We start from the raw sequence: 20,235 nt of genomic DNA, 5'->3' as shown, positions 1-20,235 counted from the left end.
GCCTTGAACTTAAATTGATCTTAGAATTACAGACAGACAAGGGTTTAGACCTCATTGAGATTGTCCCTTTAAAGCCAGTTTTTCATGTGCTTTGCTTTAGCCCACTAATTTTTGTAATCTTGTATTTAAATGGTTTTGTGTTTTGCTGCAACATATGGTCTGATGAAGCACCTAAGTTTTGATGTGAAAGCGCTTACCTTGTGTTTCTTGTTTTTATCTGTGTAATAAATTAACTGATTTTATTGCCATGTTAGCTGTTTTTTCTCTTTTGTACTGAGATAAAATTTGAGCTAAATTTGTTGGCCAGCAGATTTGCTATCAGTATAGGTGATGCCATCTACAACTAATTCTGCACATTGTTGGGTATTGTACTTAAGATTGAGGATATAACTGAAAACTGTGTTATGGTTGTCCTTAGCTTTGGAGGCTATTTTTACCTAAAAGTCTGCTTTCAGAGACTTGTCCAGTACCCTGATTTGCTTGTTTAAACTAATGGGTGACTTACTTTTTTGTTGTACACATTCCCTCTTACTTCTCAACAAGATTTTCTTTCTTTTGTTGTACAACCTATTAATACTAGGGTTCCACCAGGGTGTCTTGTTTGTGCAGTTTGACCTGTTTATTTTCAGTCTGGTACTACCGTATTCATGCAGTTGTTTATATGGTCATACAGGACGTTTGTGTATGCCTCTGCATAGGTTTCTTTGTTTTCTGGATTTGGGGGTGCTTGGAAACTAGCTATGCCATCCTTTGATAGGGAGGTACTTCACCTTAGAGAAGTTCTTAAAGTTTTGAGGTTAGTTGTGGGGGAGCTAGTTTTACCTTTATTTCAAGGGAGACCGCTTTGTGATCTGATGTTACTAATGAGTACATAACACTTGGGGGGGGGGGTGCAGCACTTTCCTATATTTGTGAGTACCAGATCTAGGATATTTTTCCCCTAGTGGGAATGTAGACTTGCTGCTCTAAGGCATTTGAATTTACAAAGTCCAGAAATCTTTAGGGCTGCATGTCAATGTTCATTTATGTCTCCCAGTTAATGGAGGGGTAATTAAAATCACCCATAAGTATGGTATTAGGCTGGATGGTGAGTGATTCTAGTAAATTCAGGTATGATGTTTGGGTTTCCAGGTCCGGAGTGGGGGACCTGTAGCTAGCAAGAATAAGGTAATGGATTTTTTCCATTGTTACTTAGACATGGAGTAGCTCAAGCATGTCATATTGTATGATCAGCCTTGAGAAGTGCTTATCCTTTATGTAGATAGATACACCTCCACCTTTTGCTCTTTCCTGTTCTGTGGGTGGTTGGAATGTATGAAAGGCATTATAGCCATGCACTGCCAGAGTGCTTTCCATGGTTTTGAACCAAGTTTCAGTAACTGCACAGACGTCAGCATTCTCCAGGGTCAGGAAAGCTTACGAGGGGGTGCGGTTTCCTTTTGAGGCTCTTAGCATTGTGCAGTAGCACCTTTAGCTTGTCCTGAGTAGCTTTTGTTATGTTGGCAGATTTGTCTGTTTGGCAATGCCTTAAAAAGGCATTATGCAGATGCATAACGTTTTGGCCAATATCTGAAAGCCTAGAGGTGACAGGTGAAGACTATCCATGGCAAAGCAGCATGGCCTATCAACCATGTCCTTCCAGGCTGACAAGTATTGGATCCCTTTGGAATGATACCAGTAGCTAAACCACTTGTTAAAGTTGATAATTTTCTGTTGGAATTGAGGCATCATCCTTGGAGATGGTAGTATATTGCTCAATGCTAGGCTCATACCTGCCTGAGACACGTATTCTGAGAGCTCAATAATGTCTCTAGATTTGATGGTTATCATCACCATCAGCCTAATTAGCCTGATCTGCAAGACCATGGAATGCATTATCATGGACCTCATAAATAAGGACATTGAGAACCTCCAAACACCTGAACCCACACAGTTTGGTTTTGTCAAAGGGAGATCATGCCTGTTAAACTTGGTCAATTTCTTAGAAACAGTCACCAAAGCCATGGACAAAATGAAGACGGTGCACACTGCCTACCATGACCTAGCCAAAGCCTTTGACACTATTCTGCAGTCAGGCATAATAGATAAACTCTCCCAGCTAGACATCAACCTGTATTTTACCAGATGGATAGCTGACTGGCACACTAATAGAACCCCACTCAGTCAAAGTAGGGGAAGCCACCTCTAGTAGTAGACCCGTAACAAGCGGTGTACCCCAAGGATCGGTCTTGGGATCTCTACTGTTTGGGATATACTTTTCTGAGGTGAAAACCAAAACCAGTGGTCTGTGGCTGACCAAGTTTGCAGATGACTGCAAGCTGGGTGCTGTCTTAAATTCCCCTAGTGATGTGAACATCCTCCAAGAGGACCTTACCCAAACTAATGACTGGTGCCAGAAGCATGGCTTCAAACTGAATGCCAAGAAATGCATCATTATCCCCTTTGGAGAAATGTCATCCCCACTAATTTTCACATTAATAACAATGTACTAAGCATACAATCAGTCGTGAGGGACTGGGGCACCCAGGTTGATAGCAACCTGACTTTTGACCACATTGCATCCATTGTAAGGAAGTCTTTCTACATGGCCCACCTCATGAATAAGGGTATTTCATCCATGAACAAGGAGATCATAACATCCCTGTACTTCTCCCTTATCAGACCCATTATCGAGTACAGTGCCCCCTTCAGCATGTACCTTGCTAAACACATGCAGCAGATGGACAGACCACAGAGGTTCCTGACCAGGAAAATCCAGGGTCTCAAACACCTATCCTGTACAGATAGGCTAAAAGCCATGTCCCTCTACTCAGTCTCATACAGGCTGCTCAGAGTTGACCTGTGTCTGGCATACAAGGCTATTTCAGACCCAGCCTTGATGGAGTTGCTGCATATCCATAAGACAAACTCCACTCACGCAACCCACACACAAGGCCTTAATCTGGTCTGTGACATTCATAGAACTTGTTGGAGGGATAGATTTGTGTCCCAAAGACTCCCTCATCTGTGGAATAGACTCCCTCTCCATGTCAAGCAGAGTACCTCTCTAACCTTCTTTAAAAGGAACCCGGACGACTGGATGGGAAACAGAAAATATAACCTTGGTATCCCACCTGTGTCCCTGCTGGACAGGGGAAACAGATGCTGACTTTGAGGGAACATGGGTGAAATTCTTGGATAGGCTTATAAGAGCCTTCAGGCCAATAGCCTAGTATCATCCTATGATCCTAAGAGAGACAAGTACTACTTGAATTTTTAAGTTTGATATGGCTAATGTGGAATTATGTGAAACATCAGTCCTGTTACATGTGAATACTGCAACCTTTGCTGAACAAAAAAGAAGTAATGAAATATAAAGCCAAGTCCCTAAATTATACTTGGGATTCCAGAAATCGACTGTAACCTTACACCTAAACATTTTAGAGACAGGAATGAAGAATTCTTGAAGGAACAGCATAACCATCTACTATGGCTATTATATTAAAACGTACATATTTTTTCCATTCATATTCTGCTGACTTTTCTGCTAAATACTTCAGATACTTCATCCATGTTGCCAACAATCCACCATTATAAAATTGCTTTTACATTCTGTAAATGAAATGGGGGAGGTTGGAATTCATTGAGAATGGTCACTCATAGTCCTAAATCTGTGGGTAGTGCCAGCCATGTTAGAAAAAGTGACGTGGAATTTTCCAATTTTGCATAGTCTTTCAGAAACTGAGTGCCATAAAATGTAAGGATGTTTGTTCTCTGACCTGAAGCCTACTTATTATATCTCTCAACTGCTCTATATATGTAGAGAGATACATAGGTGAATATTAGGCTAACTGCCCAGGAGGGCCATTTTAAGCCTAGCTAATAATCCAAGATCAGAATCAAACTATGCACATTGTGTTTATGAGATAAAGACCTTAACCAGTATGCGAAACCCACCACCTCTGATTTAGACATGGTGCTATGATTTTTGGCCTCAGATTTAGCCTTGCCCTTTCTACATTTACCAATATTCATCATAAAGACAGACCTGTTTATAGGTACATATCTTAAAAAATAAATAAATAAACTGAACATAAACAAAGATTCTGTATCGCTAACTTTATAGGATCTAGAATATAACCGTCTTCTATTATAAAATGTAAGAAAGTGATTCTATTTCGCACTCATTGCACAACTTTTAATGACCAGTACTGTGGCTTTCAGTACTCTGTAGTTAAGAGGTTTGCTCTTTAGTCATTCTACAGCAAGCCACATGTTCCTCAACTTAGCCAGTAGATATTATTGCCTGACAGATGCAGTGTGTGACTGAGAAAAAGGTTACTTTCATCACATCCGATGAACTATTTGAGTATACACAAATGCCGTCTGCGTTATACACTGGGCCATGAAACTTCCATAGGTAGACTCAAAGGTGTATAAGGGTTTTCATTTCTAAAACTGTATTATTATATTTATATGATATTGTGGTATATTCAGTAACATTTGAGAAGCACTTGAAACGTTTAGATAGTATCTTGTTAAACCTGACCAGTAGATAGCTGATCCAAAATTACTTCAGATTCAGACAGACAAGGGTACTGCAAACTCCTCAATCTTGCAATCTTAAATTGCAATTGCAATCTGCAGTCCACTTGTGACTATAAGATAAGTTTTAATCTTCATGGGACTTGAGTGATCGTGAAAGACATTTACGAGTAGTTTTGGTAAGACAGCACAGCCATAATACAGATCATTATGATACATAAAAACAAGTGTATTAAAATATGCAATGCAATAAAGTGAGGAGTGACACACAGCCCCTAAAATATTTAACCACTTAAAGTAATTGCTTGACTACCATCTCTGAGTGTTCAAATCTTTTCAAGTTATATGTAGATGGTAATAAGTGGGATTTTGGAACAGTCTTGCTACAACAAGAAAAAAGAAATGAAAACATTTTATATTCCAAAAAGTTAATTATGTCTGCAGTAAAATCATCAACCATGTAGCACTTTCAAGACAGAATTCTAGGTGTGGTCTAGTTTATGACCAAAGGAAATTAGGCAGCATTTAGCAATAACCAGATTTCAAGTCTTTACAGATCACTGCCCATAAGTAAACTTAAATAAAACTCATTTGCATGCTATACAGTAATGCTGGACATTAAGGCTACATAAGTTAGGTAACAAGCTTGAAGAAAGGAGAATTTGATACACCTTGCCTGCCTGCCCATTGCATATTTGTTGCCTTCAGCCTAAGGCAGCTACCTTCATTAATATCACCTTTGCCATCTAAGACTCTTAAGCTGATTTAAGTCTCTCAATTGTCTTTTCTTCAGCTACCTGTCTTTTATTGTTACTTCTTGTCAGATGTACTTTGTGTAAAAAAGTATATGTTCTTATCCAGGTTCAACTATGCTCCATTGCTCTACTGAACATAGTCCCTGCTTCCTGGCCTGTATTTCTTATGCAATGCATTACTTCACATTTCCCACTTAGTGTTCTGTACCTCCATGCCACATTCTCTCACCTCTACTTTTTCAAGTGGAAATTGTTGAGATTTCTTAATCTGTCCTTATATCCCATACCTACAGTCTCCCACCCCCTTGATTCTAATCCGTATCCTTTGGATCACCTGTACCATCATGACTTCCTTATTTTAAGGTCTTCAGAACTGCTCAACGTTCTCAAACCATGTCTTTACCAGTGCCTGATAAAGGGGCATTACTACCACCTTTGTTTCACTACTTGCCCTTTCACATTGTGGTGAGTAGTATACGTTTTCCATAATAAGGATCCTCAAGTCTTTCTTGAGTTCTGCCTTTCTAAGCTTGACTCCTCCAGCTATGGTTGTCGTTTTCCTGGTGTAATTTCATGTACTAGATGCCTAGAAATGGTTGGTGAGAAGCTGTCACCTCTCAGGCCATTCTTCAAGTCTCCTGGGGTCTCCTTTTCATGTTTGCTGCTCCATCTGCCACCACACTCCCAGTTATCTACATGCAGTGGGATCCAGTTATCCATACCATGAGTGAAGGCTAGACAAATGCACTGGATAGAGCTAGGCCGGGGGGGGGGGGGTGACTATCATTGGATCCAAGAGACATTCCTATGGAGCAATACTTGTCACTATATTACCCACTGATAATTACATTTTGATCCCTGTTGTCTAACCGTTCTTCATCCATCTCCACCATCTTGTATGCATTCCTATCCTCTTCATCTTTTCAGAGTCCCACTATATGAGACTGAGTCAAACGTTTTGCCAAAATCCAAACAGAACATATCCATAGCCTTACACCTCCCCACTTCCTCCGTATTACAGTCTCAGAACTGTCAGGTTAGCTTGCCAGAATGTTCCTGCTGTAAATCCATACTGGAACTTACTATTTAGCCCGCTTTCCTGCTCGAACCTTGTAAACCTTGCACTCAGCACCATCTCCATTATTTTGCCTAATAATGAGAGCAGACTCACTGTCTTGGTGTCTCTTTGGCTATGTATTGTTCTCTCCTTATAGACCAGTAACACAGCCACTTCCTTCCAATCCTTGAGTGTCATCCATCTTTAAGAGTTATGCTGAAAGGTTATCAGAGGTTTGTCCTTCTTCATCTCTTTCATAGCTTTTCCACCTGTTCTGTTGTTATCCTCCCTTTTCTTCCTTGTTCATCCAGGCCTTTTATTTTTTATTCTTTTTTTTTACCTTTTGTATATATCCTTACCACTCTCCTGACCCACAGAATCATTCTTCTTTTTGTCTTGGACACTAGTTTTAAGTTTTTTCCATGCCTCTACAAAATATCTCATTTTATACTATCCCATAGTTCCATCATACTCTCGATATCCTGCTACTGAACAAGATCCCTCATTATAAATCCTCTTTCTTAAAATAGCCTTTTATCCATGTCCTGTATCCAGTTCCTCAGTGGCCATTTTGTTATCTTTTCCATGCTGGTAATGTTGGTGCCAAACTGAAGAAGGCTGCATATGCAAAATAGCAAAATTTGGGTCTAAAGTGCTACATTCAGAGCATAATTTACCATCAATGTGAAATGAAACAATTTTGTCTTATTGTTTCTTACCAGTCAGATAATTAATCTCACTCCAAAATTTGCTTGAGTTATTAAGGGAAATAATTGCCCTTGTTTTACCAATTCCAAAAAGGAACACTACCCTTAACTACATGTGAATCTAAGAGTATGTATTAGCCATTAGAGTTCTGACATTTATATCCCTAATTTTTCCTAAAAAGAATGAAATCAAAGATTCTCCTACTCCCTGCCCTGGTCCAGCTGATATTTTTTTGCTCAAACCCTTTCCGGATAAATACCTGAGATATATTGCTCTGTCTCTATCTGTCCTGGATACAAAGGTACTGCAGTCTTCTTCTGGCAGGCTGACGTTCTCCATCATAACCATCCTGTCTTCCTATCTTTAGCCCTTTTTCTGATCATTGGCCCCAAGTACTTGCATTTAGTGCCCTATAGAAGCTAATGATGCTCCAATTTTCTCCGTTTGCTCCAACCATATTTCTATAGAGGAAGCTTGTGTTCCTTGCTGTCCTTCTCTACCTCCTGCATTCCTCCCTTTTCCTTTCTACTTTCTGATTTCCATTTCTCTTCTTCTTCTTTTTACGCCTCTCATCAGTCCTTCCTTTTCATATACTGCCCTCCTTTCTCCATCCATGCTTACTCTTGTCTTTCCTGAAGTTATGCAGCCCTAGCGTCATCATAGTATTTTCCTTCCCATCACTGCTCTAGTCTTCCGTCATTCCAACCATATCTACCTTTTTCTCTGCTGTAAGGTTTCACAGCTGGGCCACCTTTTCTCATCTCACTTTGCTTTGCTGCCCGTCTCCCTGACTACCCCTGGAATCTTGGCCCATTGCCTTCCTACCTCCCTTCTCATGGTGCTATTCATTCTTTTCTCTGATTCCTTCTATTCTTTCTCTCTTTCTCGATCCTCTGCTCCCTTGTACCTGCTGCTAGATCTATGGGGCTGTCCTGGCCCCCACTGTTTCCTGGGCCATTTAAAGTCCTTTTGACCTGGCTTCTTCTCCTCTTATTATGTGGATATTTAGAACTTTTCTCCTCTTTTGTCTGTTGCTGGGCTTTCAAAAAGCCACCTGCTTGCCTCTTTTGAGTCGTGAATGCTAACACAGACTTCTGAGGATTTCACAGTACCATCAGTGCTGTGCATGGCATAATGGGCTGCAAAACAAACATTGGATATGATTAATTAATATTAAGATTTAGTTAAAGATGAAATACATTTAACAGCATCATGAAGAAGATCGGAAGATGGGAAGTAGGCCAGGGTATTCAAGTTGAGATTAACAGAATCATAGGAAAAAGTTTTGATTTATTAACTCTTCAGTTCTTGACCTCTTTCTTATGCTGCTGTATGGCTTTTATTAGAAATGTGATAACCACACTGTCCAGATTTTCACAGAATGCCCAGATTTTAACTCATAAATGTATGGTTTTGTAGCAAATCATTGAGGCCTGAGGTCACTAAATAATGACAGTCATTTGAGTTTCAGTCCTTCAAAAAGTGCACACTAATGTAAAATGTATTACTCTATCAACTTTCTAAGTTTGTAAGAGCAACATTTAATATATGTCCCTGACTGTGGGCACATCTCCACCATTACTTTTGGGTTTGTTCAGATTTCTTCCTTTAAAAGGTTGGCTGTGTGCTTACAGAATAAGCCAAACAGGAATGTCTGCACACACATGTTTTATTGGAATACAGCTAGAAGTTTAATTTTAGCAGTCATGTCATATCATAAGTAACCATCAAAGTTCATTTTGTCAAGGCTATAAAATGAAAAATACACACCGAATGTTGCATTCTTGAAGAAAATAACTGCAGTAAAAGTGTAATCTATAAAATGGGAGCATTATTGAAGATACATTATACTTTATTAACACAGGGATCATCAGTATTTTGCAGAGCTGTATTTTCCAACCAGTGCACAGATGTAACCTGACCAAAATTAATGAATTTAATCCTGAAACCAAGCAGAGCAATATATTGTTTTGAGTCAGATTTCAGTTTATTTGTTGACTAGGGTAGGTTGGGAGGATGGTATAATGGTTAAGGTATTTACCTTACAGACACAAGGTGCTGTGTGTGATTCCTATATGGGGTAACTGGCTAGGTTTAAAATGGCCCACAATGGCAGGTAGCTTAGTCCTAATCTATGATCCTATGTGAACCAGAAGGCAGTTACAATAGTACAAAACATATAATAGCCTTTATTTGTTTATCTAGCACTAGTGTGGCTTCAGTACTTCTGCTGACTAGGGTACAGATCATATGCAGTGGGCAAAAAACTCACCATCTTCCTATTAATAGTTTCAGATGGCAGAGTTTTAGTTTGCTGATTTGACAAAAGTTGCTCACTTCTATACCCCAGGCAAGCAATTTGTGAATGCAATGCTCCAAATTTGTAGCTGCACCACGCATTTCTGTAATGCAAGTGTTTCATGTTAAGTAAAATTTACTCTGCAAATGTGGATCAGTGGATTGTTAATACTTTCCTATAGGTGTGAAAAGTAATAATACCCAGTAGACTCACAAAATCAGCCAGTAACAATGAGATGCAGTAGGAACACATATGGAAATTTTGTAATAATTTGTAACCATCACTGTGGTATAACTGAGTCCTAATCAAGAGAAATAAATGCACTCATGGATATAAATACACAAGAGAGAGGATTACTTTCTGCTTTGCACCCATATAATGTAGCTTTATGTTCATATATCTCCTGCTGAGATCAAAGTCCATTTTTCAGGGGAGATGCTAAGATTACACCTGCAGAACAATAAGGGTGTTCATACAGTTCAATGGAATGGATACCAACAATACAATGAAAAACATTATCAAGAATACATAAAAAGCTATGTCCATTACAGGGTATCTATCACAGTTTGTACCTCCCAAGAAGCATCACAGTTCATTGATTGTATGAATCTGTTGTAATTAAACACTTATCTGCTAGTATCAATGGCACCCATTTCTGACTCACAGCAGCCAGAGGCTCAACTTACATTTTAATAATAAATGTTTCTTGTGTTTCTGAAAAGCCCTGTCTGTTTTGTCATCCACAATGCACAGTATAAATGCTTCACATACCTAAAATAAACTGTAGGCCTTGTAGTTATTTCTCCATAATAAGAAAAAGTGGCCTGCATTCAAAATTATGATTTCTATTAGTATTACATATTAGATAAACTTATTACCAGTAAGAGGAAATAATATACTCATTATTTAATTGCAGAATGTCCACATCAGAATGTGTATATGTTTTCTCATTACTGATGTGCATGCAGTTAATGCACAGTTTTCTACCAGTCCTCCAACAAACATGGGCCTGGACCACTAGGAATCCCACTGCCAAACATAAGAAATAGTGTGTGTGCGTGTGTGTTTTCTCATTTTCCATGTTTAATCAACCACATTTATATAATAAGTTATAGTGTCATTAATATACTCTTCCAAATACTGATCTTAATCACAGTTAACAGATTACATTTCTTTTCACCGAACCTCTTCCTCTACTTCCCCCTTTCTCTCTCACTCTCTCTCTCTCTCTCTCTCTCTATATATATATATATATATATATATATATGGGTCTATATTAGTTTGCCGAAGTGCAGTTTCAGCAAACACCGAATCAGCGACCGCACTTTGCGAAAATTGTTTCAGCAATTCACTGAATTTACCAAGGGCAAGTAAATACTTGCCCTGCAGCACAACAGACTGACATCAAACTAAATTGAACCCACCCAAGTGGGGGGCTTCGCAACCCCCACACCCCCCCAGCTATATATACCAACTCAGAAATCGCACTACTGTGGAGAAAAGGAGAAAGTTGAATAGATCACCAACTACCTCTTTGCCCTTGGTAAATTCAGCAAATTGTTGAAATGATTTTCTTGAAGTGCAGTTGCTGATTCAGTGTTCACTAAAATCGCACTTCGGTGAACTAATATAGACGCATATATATATATATATATATATATATATATATATATATATATATATACACACACATATATACGTGATACAAATCTATTTATATTATTATTATCTGTCAAAATGACTATGGCTTCTTCCGGATTCTGACTCTTTAAAATTCTGATCCAATTAACTCTTCTAAGCTAAATTTTTAGCTTGGAAGCGTTTTGTTTGTATCTGGACCTGAAAGAAATAAAACTGAAAATGTTTTGCGATTTTAGTACTGAAAGATGGAAGACACTGCTAGAAGGCACTATGTATGAAAACCTTGCAGACCATGTCATGCTTACAGTATCAGAATTATGATGAGATACTAAATTATAATAATATTGTTCTTTCATATGTGTGTGTGTGTATGTGTGTGTGTGTGTGTGTGTGTGTGTGTGTGTGTGTGTGTGTGTGTGTGTGTGTGTGTGTGTGTGTGTGTGTGTGTGCACGCGTGCAAGTGTGTGAGTGTGTGTGCATGGGTGTATGTGTGTATCCTATTAGTTGACATTCCATCAAAAATATACTCCTGACTTTTATGCACTGCTTATGGGATAGCTGCTGACCGTCCATGAGCCTGTATAGGACTAAGTGGGTAATGGCAATGAATCAATAATATTTTTGTCATTTCCATGACAGTACCCTGTCCTGTTAACAACTTTGGAAACAAAATATGCCCTCTTAATGTAATATCTCAACTCATAAGAAATGCAAATTAAAACATTTGTCAGTGATTGCTAACTGTCACTAAATTCACACTGATAATTGAAATGAACTATTCTACTCTTTGTGATGAAATGAAAAGCTTCTCATAATTCTCTTACTGTTCAGGACAAGAAATCGTGGCCTTATTGTACATATATAAAACATCTCATTTTAAAGCCCACATAGAATTTACAGATTGTTTGCAGCTTTGTGGTGCTGCCAAATTATTTACAAACAGAGCTTCTCATTTCATCATTTTTCCTCTCTGACTATTACGTTGACCCTTTCTAAAGAACAGGACATATCATCATAGGTCTGATTAGTGAATCCTTACTGACTGACTCCCACTGACTCAAGGCACCTCTTGTCACATGTTGTTCTTCTTTCGGCTTTTCCCGGTTAGAGGTCGCCACAGCGGAACTCCGGTCCACTAATGATTGGCAGTAGATTTTTATGGTGCCAAGGTGCCAGCCCAATGCCCAACCTTCAACGAAGGCACGCCCATTCATGCATGTCTTTCAAATGCCACTCAACCGCAGTCCTAAGGCAATATAGCAATTGTCTCATGTTCTCAGACAGACAGTTAATCATTAAAATAAATAACACTGTACACAAGTAATGTAAATGCACAACTTCCTTGGAGGCAAAAATCTTGCATACATATGAGGTTGCCAGGAATACCCACACTACATCCCTCATGCATACTGTTCACCACACACACACACATACACACACACACACACACACACACACACACACACACACACACACACACACACACACGCAGATTGTCTGATGATGAAGCACTTAAAATAAACTTTCCGAAATTTTAAAGACCTCCAAAGTCACCTAATGTCACCTAATGTCAGCACTGGTTCTCAGCAATCACTAAAACACACACCAAAATCAACACCAAACATCTCACATAAGCCTGCACCTAATGGTCCACCAAGTGCAAAGCCCTTAAAGTAAACATATACTTTACCTAAAAAAGGCTCTTATTATTGGGGATGCCATTGTGTGACACACAGATACCCCATGCACCAAGTTAGACATATTGCTGGTAATTCAGAATGTCAATAACTAAGCATCACCTTTATGTATTGTAACTGAATACAGTACAGTTGTGTAAGTAAACTAACCATAACAGTAGATGCTCAAAAGATCACTGATGCAGTAGTCTTAGCTATATGGGTTGCATCCTGCAAAAAGATATAACAGAAGTGCCCTCCCAAAGCTTCCGGGAACTTTCCACATACTCACCCTTCAGAGCTTTCATGCCAACAGAGAGAAGGAGACTGAACCCTGAAAGAACATTGCTAGAAATAACAAAAGAATACATTTTCATACCCTGACATAAACAAGACACCAAAAAACAAGGGGATGGAGGGAGAGAGTAGTAACTGCAGCAATGATTATTCAAAAATGTACTGCTATGGTAAGTTCACATACACAGCTGTACTGTGTTCATCATATTGATCACTGCTGCAGTAGCCTTGCTATAGGGTAGACTACCCTAACTTACTACATTTTGGAGATGGAAAGAGTAAAGTCCAGGAGCTTCTGGAGAATGGTTCTAGCAAAATTTGATCTAGATCTAGAGAAGGAATCAAGCTTATAGTACAAGTATGTACAGAGGACCAGGTCGCAGCCTCTAGAATGCTTCTAGAATAAAACCCTTCCCAAAAACTCACAGATGAAGCCAAGTCTTAGGTAGAGTGAGCCTGTATCTTGCCTGGCTGGAATAGTTTTTGTTGTGGTGAACATAACATAATAGCCTTAGAGAACCATTTGAAAATAGTCTGTTTTGACACAGGTTGCCCTTTTTTCTTCTCACCTTCACAAGAAATGAACAATTGATCCAAAAATGTGAAAGATCTAGTTCTGTCATTCAAAGTATTTAGTATCCTTTTTCCTTTGGTTTTAGGTTCAGGAAAGAAAAGGAGAGATGAATTGTTTACTACTTCAGGCATAAAAGAAGGATTGGTTCTCAAAGAAATCCTGTCTCTGTGGAAAATGAGAATAGAAATGAGATAGGGTTGACTCACCCTAAGAGCTTGCAACCAGTCCCTTCTTGCAGAGGTTAAAGCAATCAAAAAATGTTTTCCATGTTAACAACCTCAAGTTAGCCAGGTTAATTGGTTCAAATGGAGCAAGTGTTAGCATCTCTAAAACAAAATTAAGACCCAAGTAGGTACCCCAGGTTTTCTCGAAGGCGGCTTATACAAAACTCCTGTCAATAACATTTTGATGTGAGACTACATTGAAAAAGAAGGAACCTTGGGCAGACATGTTGAAATTTCTGCAAATGAACCTTGGTGGAGAAGTAAGAAAGGCCATAGGATAGTAATTGACACACACATTGTAACATCAGAGAATGCCTAGCTATGAATGGGTGATAATTATGTTGTTGACAACAACTAGAAATCATTGCCATTTACTGTAATATGACTTTCTAGGAGCAGGCTTTTTTGCCTCCATTAGTGCCTGCTGCATGTCCTCAGTGAACAGCTGCCTAACAGTAATTAAGACACTATCATCCAGACAGTCAACTAAAGTCGATTGGGGCCGGGGTGTATCTAACAGCCCGTTCTTGTGTGAGTAGATTTGGTCAGTGAGTAAGATTGTGTAATTGCCCCTGGACATTTCCAAAAAACATGACATCCATGGTTTCCTGGGCCAGAAGGGAGACATAATGAAGATCTTGGGGGATTCCTTATGAATCTTCATAAGTACCCTGGATATCAGTGGAAAGGATGGAAAAGCATACAGGAGGATTTGTGTCCAAGAAAAAGAAAATGCGTCTGTCTTCCAGGCCTTCTTGCATGGAGTTCTGGAGCAAAATCTTGCCAGCTGATTGTTCAGAGAGGAGATAAATAGGTCTAATTGAGGAAACCCCACAGATGGAGCAAGTCTTGGAAGACCCCCTGATCAAGTCTGCCCTTGTCCTGCTTGGCTTATCTGCCAAACAGTTTTTCTCAGACAAAATGTAGAATGACTACAGTGTTGGATTGTGCTGTGAAGCTATTTCCTAAGCTAACATGGCTAGTCTGCAAACAGGGGTATGACTTAGAATCCTCTTGCTTGTTAATGTACCACATGAATTTGGTATTGTCTGTAACAACTTGAAGAGGTTCCGGAGACCAAAGATGATTCAGAGAGTTCAGTGCCTTGATTAGGGCAAGCTTCTCTTTTATACTTATGTGCTTGCTTTTGTCCTTGGTGTCCCACACACATGCACTTTTATTGCTACTGAAACTGCTTCCCAAGCAAAATTTGAGGTATCTGTGGTGACTGACTGCTTTGGAACAGGGATGGAGAAGGAGAGACATGGATTTAAGGATATTTCCTGTCTCCACCAAGTGATTTCTGTTCTAAAAAACAGTGCTGTGATTTGAAAAGACAAAAGGATGTTGGTGCTGGGACCAAAGAAGAGACATCAGATACCAAGTTAACTTATCTTTCTCATGTGGAGTCTTTCCAAGGGTATCACAAGAATCAAGGATGCCATGAGACCCAAAATCCTGAGTTATTCCCTCACAATGACTGACATCTGAGTGGAAAACCTTAGAAACACATCCAGATATAGATCTACTTTTTCCTGTATAAATATGAATAAATAATAAATTATAAATAAAGCTATTTGAACTGAGGTATCTAGCTGGCACTGCAGGAACACAGTCCTATGTGAAGGAGTTACAAAAGACTTTTGAATGTTGTCTTGGAATCCCAGCTTGTGTAAGACATCTCACACGTTTAAAAAGACTGTAAAGATAAGCAGGTTATGTAAATATGAAAAATTGTGGATGCACGCTAGCCTGCAATGAGCTATAACTGTAACTAGACACTTTGTGAACAGTCTTGGTGCAGTGGATAGTCCAAAGGGTAAGGCAGAGAACTGATAATGCGATCCATGAGAAATGTCTTGATGAATAGGGCTGTGATGATAAGCATCTTTTAAATCTAAAGTTACCAGGAAGAAGTAAGAGGTTGTGAACTGACATCATTTTGAAGATGGGCACTATCACAAACAGGTTTAGGGAAGAAGGATCCAGAACTGGTCTCCAAGTATTTTCTTTCTTTGTTTGGCACTAAGAACAACCTTAAAGGAAGAAGGATTAGGTTCCATCACACCCTGGGACAGCATGCGATAAAAGGATAGGTGGAAATAAGAGTCTGGTCTAGTGGATGACAGATTATCCCCTCGAAATTTCCTTCCTCTGCCATTTGTAACATTGACAAATAATCTTCAGAACCCATTTGTTTGAAACTATCTGTTGCTGAAGGAAAACAAAGTGGTGATTCAGACTTTCTGGAAGGGAAATAGGGCTGCTGGGGGGGGGGGGTTACTTAAACTGTAATTTTGTCTTGTTGGAATGTCCTTGGTTTTTGGAGGTCCCAGAATTCTTTTTGTTATCCCTTTGTCAATTCTTCTTAATTGCCTGTTTACCTGCCTTTATTGAGACTGCTTATTTTGTTTTTGCTTTTGAAAAAGGAGGGCTGAAAACTCTTAGAGATTCCTTATATCAACTTACCCCGTTCATCACATTTTTTGATCAACTCTGCAACAGTGGGGCCAAAAACTATATCTCAATCCAAAGTAATTAAAATCTTATTTTTAACATCATCTGGGAAGTTCTGTGAACACAGACAGGCAAAGCTCCTCAAAATAGTAGCTATTGCCACAGGAGTGGAAGAAGTATCAACTGACTCATATACACACACTGCAAAGAATGAGTAGTGACTTTTACAACACAAGTTACTAAATTATTTAAAGCAGATATTTCCTCACAAAAAGAAACCACAGACAAAACATTGCATTCCTCATGCTTTCACAATTACTCAGAGCAAACTTTAACATTTGAATTCTGATAATCAAAGTTACAGAAGCAGACACTTTTTCCCATATTTATCAATAATCTTCCCATCTTTATCAAAAAGAGTAGGATTGGAATTAGCTAAACATTAAGCAGCAGTAGGATTAACTAAAGCTATAGCTGCTGGGTTAGGTTTGGGAACAGTGTATACAAACTTAAAAGGCTGACAAACTTTAGACATCCTGTCTGCCTTTTTAGGGGCAGCTGGCTGACTATCAGGAAAACTGCAGACAATAACACATATATCCTCCAAAGCTGACAGAACCAGAGGAATGAGTGAAAGTTCTGGAAATTCCTTCTGTCACAGCTCATAGTATTTTCTGAGGGACTGAGAAACCTCAGTGTTATCCCTTTCAAAACAGTGGCACATTCTGGAAATAGTCTCAGAGAAAGAACCCCCACAGAGAGAATCGGAAACTGAACTCTACTCGGAGTCTGAATCAGAAATCTGAGGAGAAAACCTTGTAGCTGGCCCTTCATCATCATGTCCAGATTCAGAATCTTGAATCTCTTCATGAAAAGAGGTATCCCTCTTTTCCTCCTTCACCAGATACTGCTTTAGAAGAAGGATCATTAGTCTGAATTAAAATCTTGGCCAGACCTAGTAAACTACTCCTATCTAATGAAATTTGAGGAGCAGCAGATACATGTTTAGTTTTCTGTCTCTTTTTGATAGGAAAAATGGGGCCAACCGTGTTCTTAACCACAGCAGCAGCTTTCCCAAGGATGAGTACAAAATTCTGACAAAATAAGGAAGCCTTCCCTAGTCCCTCTCCCATGATTGACAAGACTGGCTCTCCCTTGCCCTCTGAGAGGACTGCAGCAGCCACAGAGGGTGTGGCTAACCACCAGTCCATAGTGGCTGTAGAGCTACATGACAGGGATCTAGGGTAAAAGAGGAGTGGTCTGAGGTGCAGTTAATGGCCACAGGAGAGTCACCCACCTGCAGCTGTGGCAAATTGCTGGCCTGCTGTGATGGCAAAGGTTGCTTGCTTAACTTTTTATTTATATAGCTTGAAAAAGAACTGACCATTGGACCAACAGTTTGTTCCATGGTCAAGCCAAAAATTATGCCGCTTTCCTGGGGAAAACAAGCAGCAAAAGCCTGTAAAACCTAAGTCTTTAGAAGTCACTTTTTCACATAAAAACACAGTAAAAAGAACTTGAAATCACTTTCTCATCCTCAAAAAGTAAAATAAACACAAATTCTCCACAGAAAAAAAATGATTTTCAATTAAACAACTTTTAAACTAACAGGGAAAAAGAGTGCTGTCTTTTAAAAGTACAATACAGTCTCATTACAGTCCGTTAAAATACAAAGTCCTAGTTTTAAAATAACTTTCTTGAATAGGAAAGTGCTATTCAGTAAACATTTATTTTAAATACAAGTTTTTTTTCCCCAAAGGGAACTTATCTACCAGCAAAGGAACAGCACAAGCTGACCGTCAATCCTTTAATGCCTCAAAGGAGCATACCCTTCAGCGGCAGGAAAGCTCTGCAGGGCATGGTGCCCAAACCCATCTTTTTAGTCAGCTCAGCTCAAACTGACTGATGGTTTGGGTGCGTGGAAGGTGCCATGAAGCTTTGGAAGCTGGCTGCCTGTTTTATCCATTGCAGTATATAACCCATATAGCTAACCCTACTGCAGCAGTGATCAATATGCTGAATATATTAGCGATCATGCAGTCACAGAGTGGAGTCAACAGTGGACATTGCAAAGCTACTGCCCTTCTTCATGTGTATATGCAATCTCTAAGGTAATGTATCTAACTATGAGGTATTGTACCCTTGGAAATTAATACCTGGAATTTCTGCAACCACACTCAAGTCTTCAGCTCTAGTAGTATTTTTTTTCTGAAGTCTTGATGAATTGTCTGCAAAGAATGACCAGATATATTCAGTCGTATGCATACATATAGCTGTGATTTTTTTATATAATCATAACACATTGAACTAGATATATAACATGCACCATCTATATCTGGAAATAAAGATGGAGTTAAGAGTTTATTCATTTATTTTGTTCAGCTAGAAAGGCAACACTTAATCTTAGCATTACAGATTTTAAAGTATTTCATACAATGTTGACTTTACCATTATTTGATTAATGCTGTTTTCATTACCAGTAAATAATAATAGTAAAAAAATGGTTTAAAACATTACCTGTTAACTTTAACACCATAAAAAATAAAATCACAGTTGTGTTTGCATCAGTACAACTTCATCATATTGTGAAATTTCATACCAGTGAAAATCTCATTTTATATGCAGCCTGACCTAATCCAAAACTATGCTATTAGCAGATTATTTAGTTTGATAACAGCAGTTAATATCTTAAACGTCTTCTCTACCTTTAGGTTATTAATTTCACAGAGACCTCAGTGCTTTACTACATCAAATTAAGTAAGCCAGTAACTGGATAATATTAGGATCACGCCAATAATGTTTATATTTAAACTTTCTAGTACATAAAATACATAACCTTTACAATCATGACATGAATGGAGTACTTATGTAGAACATAATCAACCTTAACATTTTCAACAGCATAAACATGATCACATAGTCTACAACGCCTCATTAATATATTTCACACCTTTTTCTTCATTATCATAAGCTTGTCTTCCTTCTGAAAAATAGTTGTAATGATATGCTACTTATTTTCTGGTCAGCAATAGAGGGTAACACTTTTTTATTATTTCATGTAAAATAAACACCTGGTAGTCTGTTAATGTATAACCTGTATAAGTATAGAACCTTTCTAAAATAAACACCTGGTAGTTTGTTAATGTATAACCTGTATAAGTATAGAACCTTTCTAAAATAAACACCTGGTAGTCTGTTAATGTATAACCTGTATAGAAATACTTCAGGAAAGTCAGTTCAGCTCATACTAGCTGTGAAAATAAACTGAAACAAAGTGACAGTGTTTCCAAAGTAAAATAAATAAAATGAAAAGCAAGAAAGTTATTTGTGTAAATAGAAACTGTCAAATATTATGTTTCAATGTGTCGAGGAAAAATTCTTATTAACAGAGTCATGGCAAACTTTCTACCTAGAATATAATTTCCTGTTGAGTGCCTAGCTGTATGAAACAGCACAGATAATACCGCACAAAGACAGGAATGTGAAAAATTGGATCAACACAGGAACAAAATACTAACCATCACCTACATACCTTGCATAACAACATTTTCAAAGCACTGAAGCATTATTACTGCCTTAATTTGTACGTCACCTGCCTTATACATTCTCTTGATTTCTACTAGGCAACTACCTCATACATCCCCATTTTATTGACTACATTTCTTTATCCACTGTGCATACATGCAGGTTCTACTACAAGAGCTCAAGTCCCAAGCACTTGAAGACTACCGTCTCAAAGCCAGGGTCATAAGCATCCTGTAGCTCACACAGGCTGCACCTCACACCCAAGCTTCAAAATGAGTTCAGACAAACAGCTGCCACAGCCTACATATATTATTTGCATACCTCTCAAACGTTTAGTGCAAGAAGTCTGGACAAAGCCAAAAATAATTGATTGGTTTTCAGTTTAGGGAGTGTTTGGGGACTTTAGGGTTGGGGGCTGGGGGCCTTGGAGTTTTAGGTTTAGCATGTGATCAAGGGCTTTAGGTTTTGGAAGAGGAACTGGAGATTTAGGTTTAGAGA

Source organism: Protopterus annectens, chromosome 4.part0 (genome assembly GCF_019279795.1).
Source record: "Protopterus annectens isolate FY-2018-M chromosome 4.part0, PAN1.0, whole genome shotgun sequence".
Classification (NCBI taxonomy): domain Eukaryota; kingdom Metazoa; phylum Chordata; order Ceratodontiformes; family Protopteridae; genus Protopterus; species Protopterus annectens.
Note: the sequence above shows the minus strand (reverse complement) of the source record.